General features: G+C 30.4%; 1 protein-coding gene across 1 annotated transcript in view; it reads right to left on the bottom strand.

The window, feature by feature from the left end:
- LOC105333462 (nacrein-like protein) overlaps window positions 1–12,900 on the bottom strand; it is a gene marked incomplete in the record, with an annotated part of 39,826 nt that overhangs the window by 16,400 nt on the left and 10,526 nt on the right.

The following is a 12,900-nucleotide window of genomic DNA, read 5'->3' as shown; positions in this document are numbered from 1 at the left end:
CAAATAAAAAAATATTCTGAAACCCAAGTATCTTATCATTACTTCACATTAGTTGTCAAAAAATCAACATTAATGTTATTGTTTTAAATATGCTAAATAGACTCGAGAATCTACAACAATTCTGAATTGCAAAAACGTGATATTTTCATATGCCAATATTTCGCCAAAATAAAGTCCGTGTTAGATTCTCAACTTTGACTACCATTTCTATGCCAAGTTGTTTGATAGTCAAAAAGAAAAAAAAATTATGATAATTTAATTTCCTTTCATCTTGTTTTTATGAGCATTAGATTACTTCTGACAATGCCAAAACCAGAAACGACTCCTTCCTTTATAATAACTAAAATTTACTGAAAATTTCTATGAGTATAAACATGAATGTGGGTTTACAAAATAAACAATGCCATGATTTACTTAAGTTAAACCCATCTAGGATCTGCTGTCTAAAAATATATAAACTTCTATTTGTGGATTCTTTTCTTTATTAAAGCAAACAGGGTTATTATATTTAAAAATAATTGGGTTCCTTGGGAGAAATATGGAAATGCATCCGTTGATATGTAGATTTATTGGTTGTATATTCAAAATGATTATCATATAAGCGAGAAATATACACGCGTTGAAATACGATAATTAATCATTTTTTTTAACGTAACATCCTAGTTTTATGTAAAATGAAAACACTCGGTGACAAGTTTTGCAAAATGTAAATAAATTAGTATATTTATACCGGTAAAAGTATGAACGGATTTAATATAGAACATTATTTCAACACAGTTTAAAAAACATTTTTATGGCATGCTATGTTTTCAAAATTGGAACGCCATTGAAGACGTCGGCGAAAAAGGACAATTAAAACTACATTTTTAATCTAAATAAAATATGATAAATATAGTGATTGTCCAATAATGTCATTTTTAAATACATTTTTACAAATAAGCAAAATTAATATCGTTAAATGTATACGTATCTCTGCTAATGCACCATATTTCTCTAGTAATTAGGAGACAAAAAATTGTAAAAAAGAGATATGATCTGGTTCCAATACAAACATTTTAATAATTAAAGGTTGGTTTATAAATTGATCAAATATGAATACTAATATTTCATGAAGGATATTCAGATCTTCCATCGCTTTATCTGATTTATAACGTTAGATTCTACACTAAAAATTCTGGTTTAAATGGAGTACATGTACAAGTTATACTTCATAGATATATATGAAATAAGCATGCACTGCATCCAAAAAAAACATAACCCTCGCCAGTGAAAGGGGTGCTGAGACACAGATCCTTACATGCAAAAAATGTTCATTTAAAAAATGGACCAAGTGTGGAGAGCCAAAATTTGAAAATATATAGAAAATAGTGGCCTTAAGGACGTTGTTTACTCAGGGTTTGAGTTCTCAAATTCGGATTGTTATAAAGTTCAATATCATGAGTAAAATTTGTTCTAATCACAAAAAGTATTTATGAAATGAATTATTATTGACAAACCATTCTATATTTTTACTATATTATGGAATTAGGCTCAAACAAAGTTGGGACATTTTCAAAACAGAGGAAATTCGGACTAAAATTTACAGATTTTGTTTTTCACTTAGATATTTTTGGTAGTACTGTAATATTCAAAGTTAAGATTTTATATGTTAGTCAACATAATTTTGCATATTTTCTGTTAGTTTTATCTCACTTTTTCGTTTAGATATTTGAATTGCACACACTACAAAAATATTGAAAAATGCTTAAAAATGATGAAAGACACCTTATCTCAAAATTTTGATCATTGACCTCATATAACGTTTATGCCTGCAGAGTAAGGTCAATATACCTAGTTTAATGCTACAAATGTTTTGGTATTATCATCATTCAGTTTTTTGTAAAATTTAATCAAAAAAGTGTATGAATTTGAAAACTGATAGAGGAAACTCGGACTGGAATATTCATAAATATTGTGAATGAAAACTTCATGCTTTGTGTCTGTTTAGTGTCACTGCCATTCATAAACTGTATTTCATTTTAAAAAGAATTTAGCAATTTATATTTTTTTTCACAAATAAGAAAATCTCATTCATAGTGTTAAATTTTCGGGGATTTTTCTTAAATTTTCAAAAAATATTCAATGGCCATTATCTCAAAAAGTAGGTCATTGACCTACTTTTTTGAAAGTGAAAAATAGCACTACCATGATAGGTCTTTCACACACAATAGATGGTTTTTCATTATCATCAGTGGAATTTTTTTTCATTCTGAGTAAACGTATACCTTAAAGAAGCTAAAAGAAGCTGTTTGTTTAGGCTATAAAAACCGAGTCCCAAATCACGTTTGTAGGAAAATTATTCAACGTATTGATATATCTATTTATTCATTTATTTTAGCAAAGTGTTAAAAATTAAAGAAATATTAAGAAATACTACAGGGAAAAAGCTAATTAAGAAAATTTGAATATTATATCTTTATTATGCATATTGTGTCGTGCATACTGTTAAAGAATAGTTTTCAAAGATTACTAAATAAATTTAATCTCAATGATAAATGTATGCATTAACACTAAATGTTAAGATGTTACAAAATACAATGTTAGTCTTCTAATACCTTTTTAATTGATTTTAGAAGGAGCATAATGAAAAACCGATACATAATACTTTTAAGCATATAAATGAATTGGTTGAAAACGTTAAAACGGAAATAGCAATTAAAATTGTTTCAAGCACGTAGCATCGGGGGGGGGGGGGGGGAGGTATGTCCAATTCACGATGTTTTATCAATATTGTCGACATCGCAATGTTGGCAAATACCGAGTACACAATGTGTTAATATCATATTAGTATAATTATTAAATTTGCATTTGCAGCGTACCATATATATCATGTGTACAATTTCGATATCGCAATGTTGACCAACATCGAGTCGACATTGTGTCCACATCGTGTGTCTTGTTTCTTGTTTACATCGTCGGCATCGCAATGTTGATCGATATCGGGTCGACATCGTGTCTACATCGTACCTCTTATATCCTGTTTACATCGTCGACATCGTCGATATCGCAATGTTGATCGACATCGAGTCGATATCGTGAATACATCGTGTGCCTTCTTTTCTGTTTACACCGTCGACATTGTGTCTTCATCGTACCTACCTCCAATAACCTGTTTACACCGTCGATATCGTCGACATCGCAATGTTGATCGACATCGTGTAGACATTGTGTCTACATCGTACCTCTTATATCCTGTTTACATCGTCGACATTGTCGATATCGCAATGTTGACCAACATCGAGTCGAGTTCGTGTCTACATCGTGTTCCTTCTTTCCTGTTTACATTGTCGACATCGTGTCTAAATCGTATGTCTTCTTTCCTGTTTACATCGTCGACATCGCAATGTTGATCGACATCGAGTCAACATCGTGTCTACATCGTACCTCTTATATCCTGCTTACATCGTCGACATTGTCAATATCGTAATGATGGTGATATTCTATATGTATTACATTGTATATTTCTACTTGCGATGTAGACAGTTTAAATTCGATATTGGTTCAACATCGTCGATATTGCGATGTCGACAATGTCGACGATGTTAACAGCAAAGAAATATCGGCGATGTTGACGATGTAAATTCGATATCGGTTCAACATTGTCGACGTTGCGATGTCGACAATGTCGACGATGTTAACACAGCAAAGAAATATCGGCAATGTTGACAATGTAAAATCGATATCGTATCAATATTGTATACATCGCAACATTGACGATATCGAAACAGAAATATGTATTGGACATAAATGGGGGGGGGGGCATGGGGGCCTGCCTTCCCCTTTTTTGCGCAGCAAAGATTTTTCTTAAATTTACATACAAAAAATGGGACTTTTATGGGACCATTGGAAAAATTGAATTGAAAATAAGGAAATAATCAGTGAATTGAAGTTTAAGGTATACTACCCCCCCCCTTCTACGGATTAGGATTTTCAGAATTTTGGAAAGTAACCTTTTTCCTTTTTTTTCTTTGTCAAGATTTGTTTAAAATACAGATGGCGGATCTAAACAAATAACAACACTCTACTGTGCATGAATTACGTTTTCTGTTGCTGTCATTAATTGATGAGAGAGAGAGAGAGAGAGAGAGAGAGAGAGAGAGAAATCGGTTAAATAGAAGTCTTGCGAACAAGAATGTTATGAATGTTATGTAAGTCCTTGTGGTATTAGATAATGAAGATAGACCAAACAAATCACAAACTCGACAGCAATCTTCCTTAATAAATGGTCATCTGAAAAATGTGAAAAATAGATTCACTAAATAAAATAAAACATGTTGAGTTACTGCAAAAATATTTTGTGCAAGAATGGACTTAATTCTATCTTATATGTAAATGCAGACATAGAATATGTAGTCTTCTTGCGCCTTCAATTAACTTTTTCTATAAGAAACAATGAAATCTTAGGGTTCCAAATATACCTCCTGTGGCATTTGGTTGTTGAAGATAAAACAGGGCTATTCAAAGATTACAGAGCTCACGGCTACGAGGGATCACTTTTATCATATAAAATTATATAAACAATATATTGTTTAACAAGATTGTTTTACCAATGTTTTATAGCCATTAGCGTCTAACGATTCTAAAATGGAAGAGCTTTAACACGTTGGCAAAAAACCTCAAATGCAATATTCTCTTTAATGTTAACCGAATATAATAAAGATTGCTTAAGTTAATTAATTCCTTGCTCCAAAAACAAAATCGGAATGCGGATTTTCAGGACTGATGTTCTTGCATGTCTTGAATACAGTATTTTGCTTACATGTCTCTTCCGGAAGCGTGTTACTGCCAATTAAAGTTTTACCTATAACGTATGTACGTGATAATATGTCGAAAGTTGTACGTATGAGATAATAAGTCATCATAGCGACATAAATTAACTCTTACAAACGACATAAACAGCATTGTAAGTAAGAGATAATGAATCCCCAATGTGGCCCCACATTACCCCTAAAGATTTTGATTTGAACAAATTTGAATCTACACTATCTGAAGTTGCATTTACTAAAGTTAACAGCTTTTTAAGGGAAATATTTTTTTCAGAAAAAGATTAAAAGATATTTTTCTATATATTCCTATGTAAAAATGTGCCCCCCCCCCCCCTTGTGACCCAATCCTACCCACCGGGAATCATGATTTGAATAAACTTGAAATCTCACTAACTGGCGATGCTTCCAAACAAGATTAAGCTTTCCTGCCCAAATGGTTCTTGAGAAGAAGATTTTTAAAGATTTACTCTAATTATTCCTATGTAAAAAGTCGACCCCCAGTGTGGCCCCATCGAACCCCCCTGGGTCATGAATTTGAATCTGCACTACCTGGGGATGCTTTTACACAAGTTTCAGCTTTTCTGGCCTAATGGTTCGTGAGAAGAAGATTTTTGAAAATTTCTAGAAAATTTTCAATAATTCCTAATTATCTCCCTTTGTAAAAGGGCGTAGTCCTTAATTTTTACAACTTTGAATCCCCTAAGCCTAAGGATGGTTTGTGTTAAGTTTGGTTGAAATTGGCCAAGTGGTTCTTGAGAAGATGTTGAAAATGTTAAAAGTTTACAGACTAATGGACAGACGGACAGACGGACGACAGACAAAATGTGATCAGAATAGCTCACTTTAGCTATCAGCTCAGGTGAGCTAAAAACGGAAGAAGCCTTAGTCAGTCCAGTGTATAAATAATGGTCTTACAAGAATTAAAAAGTCAGTCAGCATGTGTCCTAATGAAACATTGTACTTGCTAACAAGGTCATTGTATCGACCATAGAACTGGCGTAAAGATGGTGTTTATCGAGGTTCTTGATATTCTTGCTCCAGCAACTTGTTTATAAGTAGCATGTCTCGTTTAATAAATTGTTCGTATGTCGAGCATGCTTTTGCATAACGTATAAGCTGAGAGACATAAACCCCTTAAGCAGGTGATGATGGTATATTGCTAAATAAATAAGGGAAGATGACGATGGAAAAATTAAAACCATCACGTCTATCATATAATTTTGTTGTTAGGTTACTATTAACGTCTTTTTCGAGTAAAATATCCAATTATGAAACAGATGTTTCGGAATCTGTGGTGTCTTTTATTTTAAGCTCACTGGAATATATTGGGTTAACATAAAAGTAAAAAAAGTAACAGTTGTTAATGGATGAAGCATCATCAATATATCTAAATGTGGAGTTGAAGGCCACAGCAAGAGGTTTATTCTTTTCATGCACAAGCTTTTGAATGAATTCTGCTTCAAAAGAATATGAAAATAATTCAACCAATAGAGGAGCACAGTTTGTGCCCATGGGAATTCCGACTGGTTGTTGGAAGACCTGCATGGTCGCCAAAAACTACATTTATGTTGCCTATCAAAAATTCAAGTTTTTATGTCAACTTCAGAGTACTAGTACTTGTGAGTGCAATCAGAATGGTTTTGAACAAAATAATTTTTTTAATTTTCAATGACAAGGTAAGAAAATTTACGAGTTTTATTTTGATTAAAGAGACAACTGTCGATGATAACAAAAAGCCTAGATTTTAATTTTTCATGGGTAATGGTTGTATAAAGCGTTGAAAAATCGTACGTTTTGATACTATTGATTTTGGTAAGATTTTGTGACCTCAAAGATTTTAATAATTCTTTGGCGTTTTTAAGTATCCACATCTGATTCACACTGCTTCTGGAGTATTTTGTTGTACAGTACTCTTGAAGTTTCTCCTTCACTACTGTAAGAATTTTAGTTAGGAGTAAAGAAAGAGGTTAGGTAGAACATTTACTGAAAGGTATTCAAAACCGATTTATGATTTTAAAGTATTTCCTGCTTGGAAAGGCTGCGATGAGTGTAGTATGATAAACGTATGTGGAATTGAAACCAGATAATATGCCGTACTTACGATAGCAAGTCGTAATAACGAGATACTAAGTCTTTATGACGAGATAATGTCGTACAAAGAAATAAGCTGTAGTACCGAGGTAAATTATATAATAAGTTGTACATAACGAACAAAAAGTGTTCTATGGTTTTTAAAAAACTATTTAACTTAATGTTATACACATGTTTACGAAACAAGTATGGACGAAACATTATCATCTCGTTATAACGACTTAGTGTTTCGTTTTAACGACGTCATACGAATGTCATGTTATCTTATTTAAAATAAATTAAACAATTGTTAATATATACCAAACTCATATCTAAACATGGTTGACTAATTACCTATTACATAGTTAATTGGTCAACAATCTAGCAAATTGAAAAAAAAATTGTACTTTTTTGGATATGGAATCAGCTAATGGACAGTAAAATAAACCTGCGTCAATAATAAGGCGGGCTGGGGGAGGGTCAACAAATTTTGTCATCAGTAAAGAAAAGTTTACTTAAAAATTCAACTCAAGAATGGCCAAATATTCTATTTTTCCACGAAAAAAAAAGAAGAGAGTGTTAATCCTTTGCATACTGATAAAATTTTGATACATCTTCAAATTATCTATCACATAGCCTACAAATTGTGGGGACAATCACCAATGCTCTATTTTTTAATAAAGCTTGGTGTCCCTCAGCTTAAATCATGAAAATATGTCTAAGAAATTAAAAAAAAAGAATAGAATTATGAAGTATGTAATTTTATCTCCATGCCTCTATTAGCTTTACCAGTAGCGTTTTTTCTCACTGGAATCAAAAACCATTGTCAATTCTGACTATTTCTCCTAAATTATAGCAGTCAATAAGAGATAATCTTAAAGGTACAATAATACGATTCGATATCATTTTTTTTTCAAAATTTTATTTTTCATTTTATTCCTAGATAAACGATAGACTTGGTTATTTCTAATGCTTCTATAAATTTAGAATTATATCAGAAGTCAAATTACAAATGAGATAAAGAGCTCATAATTCATTTTGTAAACGACACTTACATTATGTTTTTGTTAACAAATTATGTAATGTAAAAAGAAATTACCATAACTTGAACATTACACGGCTCTTGACAAACGAGATGAATTATTTCATTTTCTTCTTAAACAAACAAAAACAAGGGTCGAGAGTTGGCTACAAGAAAAAAGTAGAATTCTAAAATTTTGTATCTCGCTTGCAATTCGACGCTTGACATTCATGATTTGGTGAAGAGTTAAAAGTGCCCAAGTTAATCGTATCGACATTAAGAATGGAAAAATAAAACTGCGTTGATTTTTCCCTTTAAATTAAATTATCGCACATTTTAGAGATCTTTTTATCTGAGTATTTGATTGTTTGTGTACAATATATTTTATAGCATATATTTTGTTCAAAGTGCCAAATTTAAAAAAAAAACGATTTCTGGTTTTTCTCACTAACTCTTACTAATATATCAGAAAGAAGATGTTTTAAACGTTGGCAATAAAATATACATACATTGTGCTGTGATTAAAAATAAAAAAGGAAATAGTTAATTATATTTAAATATAAAAAAAATAGAAGAATATGTCAACATGAAGGGATATTGTTTAGGAAAGCCAATGTATAGGAGTTTCTTCTCAGCAACAGAATTTGTCTGTAATTATTAAAATTCAATACTTATCTTAATACTTACCTTTTGGTAAGAAATTAAACCTTGGTTTTCAAACTTAAAATTTCAAATTTTACGGTAATAAATTTCTTTGATGAAATGTAAAACATGACCTATTCTACACTTCATTATTGATTGGTCCATTAACGTCGTCAGTATAGAAAATTACAGGGTAGTAAAAAAAATCTGCAGCTGAAATTTAAAGATTTGTATTAAAATGATGCATTATTTTTCTGTTTTCGTTTTTCATTTAATATAAAGTATGGTTTATCAAATCAATCCATAGATACTTAAACAAATACTTATCACTTCTTTGCATCTCAAAGTATCTTTTCACTTCTCTGCCTTTATAATGGTTAGCTCTATCTCATTCCAGATATATAAGTATAAACGCAAAATGATATTTTCATGACAATCTGCCTTTTCGTGTAAATAAATGTTATTCTTTATAAAGTATTTCATAATTAGTAAAAATGATTTACTGTATAGAAATAGAATAAAATTCCTAAATAAAATATCCCTCTCCCATTTACTTCAAACCTTTCAAAAATTAACCAAATTAGTTCTTGGTCACTTGTCAGTGAGTTTTACCTTTAATATTTTCGTAATGTATTTATAGGAACATCCTGTTTAAATGCATAAATTAAAATGGATTCTAATTATAACAATTTTAGTGCATCTTATATAATAAAAAGCAATAAACTTGAAAAAAATTCCGAATTTATGAAAAGTCTCTGTCTATATCTAACGCTATTACATAGAGTTTTTTACGAAACAAAAAATAAAAATTTGAAATTATCATCAGCGCAGTCAGTTATCAATATATTCACTATCAGCTGATCGGTATTTGATCTCTTTGATCACTACTCTTGACTTGGTTACTTACACAATTAAAAAAGGGAGGGAAAGAGGGATCTGTGTTAACAGCTTTATGTAAATGTTTAAAAAAAACTCTCACGAAAAGGATTTATATTTCCAGTTCTCTGTGCTCTGTGCATTTTTTATTGAAAACTAAGTGCATATTATAATTTATTAAAGTCAGAGTGTATATATATATATATAGAGAGAGAGAGAGAGAGAGAGAGAGAGAGAGAGAGAGAGAGAGAGATTTATAAAGCTGACCTCTCAATGATTCAATAAAGAGCAGGGGATAAAAATATATAATCATTTTTTCAAACCCATCTAGGATCTGCTATTTGAAAATATATAAACGATGCTTTTTATTGAAGCGGACAGGATATCTAAATGTATTTTAAAATAAATCGAATTTTACTTTTTTTTTTAGTTTACAAAATGTTATTTTTTCAAAAGTAGGCGGAATAAATATGGAAACGCATCGGTTGATATGTAGATTTATATGCTGTATAATCAAACTGATTCTATAATTATCTTATGCGCGAGATATAGACACGCATGGAAATAAAATAATCAGTGGGTTTCCCGTTTACCTGACATGCTTTAATTATTTTCCTGTCAACTTAAAAACACAAATTAAGTGATAAATTTTGCTAAATTTGAATAAATTGTACCGGGAAAAAAACATATGAGGATTTTAAAATTTGTAACAGGATTAGCTCAGAGCAGTTTTTAAACTTATTTTTATGGTGTGCAAGGACTCTAAATGGGAAAGCTTGACAACTAAGGCTAATAAGGACAATCAACACTACATTCTTTTCTACTTCAATGAAAAATTATGTAATGATTGTCCAATTATGTAATCTTCAAATGCATTTTTAAAAACTACGTAAAATGAAAATTGCCTTATATATGCATCTTGTTAATGCGTTTCTTCTCTCGTTTTTACAAGGAAATAATTTGTAATAGTTCTAATGCAAACATATTAATAAAGGTTAGGTTTAAAAACTTGATCAAAAATGAATGCTAGTATTTCACAAAGAATTATCAAATCTTTCATCGCTTAATCTAACTTTTAATTCTAAACCAAAAATCGTTTTTAAATGGAGAAAACAATACTTCATAGAAGTATTAGAAGTATATGAATTAGTTTTGCTTCAACATTCATAAATCAGAATAAATTATGTATATCAAACATGAAAATCTGTTTTACCTAGAAATCAACGTTTACAAAATTACATACCTGTAATCTTCGATTCCCAACAGAACAGGTACATGGAATAATATTGATAAAAATTTAAAAATTAAGAAAATGTACAATGTGTGATTGTAATAGCATTGTGGATGATTTTCATTATATTTAAGAATGTACACATTTTGCACACGATAGAAAAATGTTTTTGTCCAAGGGATACTATGAAACCCAAAATATAATAAATTTGAACAAGCTGATGAATATTTTATGATTTAGAAAATCTAAAAACATTGTTTAAATTTATTCGAAAAATTTGGAAATCTGGTCTGCACTTCCTAAAAACAAATTTATACAGCCTAGTGTGTTGTATTACTCAACTATTTTTTATCTTTATTACTACCACTGTACTTGTGATACTTGACTGTTTTTGTGTTCATTTGTATGTACTAATGATGAACCTCATATACCAGTGAACTGAGGGTCTTGATTGAATAAAGAATTAAATTGAATTTCAAAGACTGGTAGGTCTGGTCCGTGAACCTGCCAAACTTAACGAAAACGATAAATAATCAAAGTACAAACGTAAATAAAAGTTAAATATTCAAAATTTCATAGAGATTGTTTTCGTTGAGCGATAATTAAGCAAATCAAAATGCTTAATTGGTGATTCGTGGTAACGAGATTGCAGACAGAAAAAATACCTGACCCACATTAGCGGATTGTGTCATTTTTTCTGTTAGAAATGGATTGTGTATATTTCAGTAACAAGCAGTGCAAGGTATATGCTTATACGTCAGTTTTTGTCTTTAATCTTTTAATGATGAATCCATTAAGTTATAGCAAAAAGTCGTTGACCTCTTACGTAAGAAAATGTAACGTTTGGAAATCCCAAAATCTTAGCATTAGGATGAAATTATTATGCGATGGTGATGTTTGTAATTTATCACCCATATTTTGTCCGACACAAAAATCTTACAAGTGCTCGTATGGACAACATAAATAATAAAGTAATGCGCCCAGTCCTTTCTTCGATCAATTTAAATGTTGCTATATTTTCTGGTAGGAACTTTAATTATGTTTCATTGAAAAAGTATTTGACATTTTGATTTAAAAATATCATAATTATTAAAATAAGAGAAGAACACTGATAAACATTCTTTTCAAAAATGCTTTCATTGATGGGTTTATTTGTCTATGGAAATGCAGAAAAAATACATAACCAAGGCCAGCGAAGATGGGGAGTGTACACATCCTTACATGCAAAAGAAAGATCCATTTGAACAATGAACCAACGGTCAAGTGCCGAAATTTGAAAATAACAAAAAAATAGTGGCCTCAAAGAAGTTGTGTGTGTAATGCATAAAATTTGAAGCTCAAGTCACGTTTATGGGAAAATTATTAAACTACACATTGCTATTTTTATATGCTCATTCATTCTAGCAACTTGTACAAAAATAAAAAAAATATTTAGACCTACTACTGGGTAAAAGCTAATTAAGAAAATTTGAATATTATTTATATATTATGCATATTGTGTTATGCATGCTGTTTAAGGTTTGTTTTTCAAGTTTTACGAAATAAATGCAATTTCCATAATAAATGTATGCATTAACCCTGAATGTTATTTTTATGTTACAAAATGCAAAGATAAGTCTTCTTATACCTTTTCATAGATTATAGGAGGAGCATTATCCGAAACTGAATATTTTCATATTACTTTTTAAGCATATAAGTGAATTAGTTAAAACATTTAAACGGGAGTACCAATCAAATTGTTTTAAACACAGATGGCGAAACTATGTAAGCAAAACACTTCACGATGTATAATTTTACGAGTCTTTTTTCTAATTAATGAGAGAGAGAGAGAGAGAGAGAGAGAGAGAGAGAGAGAGAGATATCATGTTTGATGAAAACAAGAATGTGGTATTCATAAGTGCTGTGCATAATACCTAGGAGTGACAAAGAGAGAAAAAGTCGCTGAATTTTCGAGCTTTATGGACCAGCATAACTCACTGCTAAATATTATTTTTTTTATGGATATCAAACATTTTTGCCTAATCGTAGAGTTTTCTCAAGTCAAATATTTTTAATGGAAAATTTGAAGATTTGAGCATTATTAATGAATGGGTTTTTTTTTTACTTTGTTGTCAACTTTTTTTATTCATTATTAAAAATTTAAAGTTAGATATTTTCTTGATATAATAGTTATTGTTGTCTAAAAGTCTGATGCCAGTATATATTTTCGATATTTGTCTTGTAAATCAAACAAACATCGATCAACCCATAGTCTG

This window comes from Magallana gigas, chromosome 8 (assembly GCF_963853765.1).
Source record: "Magallana gigas chromosome 8, xbMagGiga1.1, whole genome shotgun sequence".
Taxonomy (NCBI): Eukaryota; Metazoa; Mollusca; class Bivalvia; order Ostreida; family Ostreidae; genus Magallana; species Magallana gigas.
The sequence above is the reverse complement of the archived record's forward strand: the minus strand, read 5'-3'. Positions and strand labels throughout refer to the sequence as shown.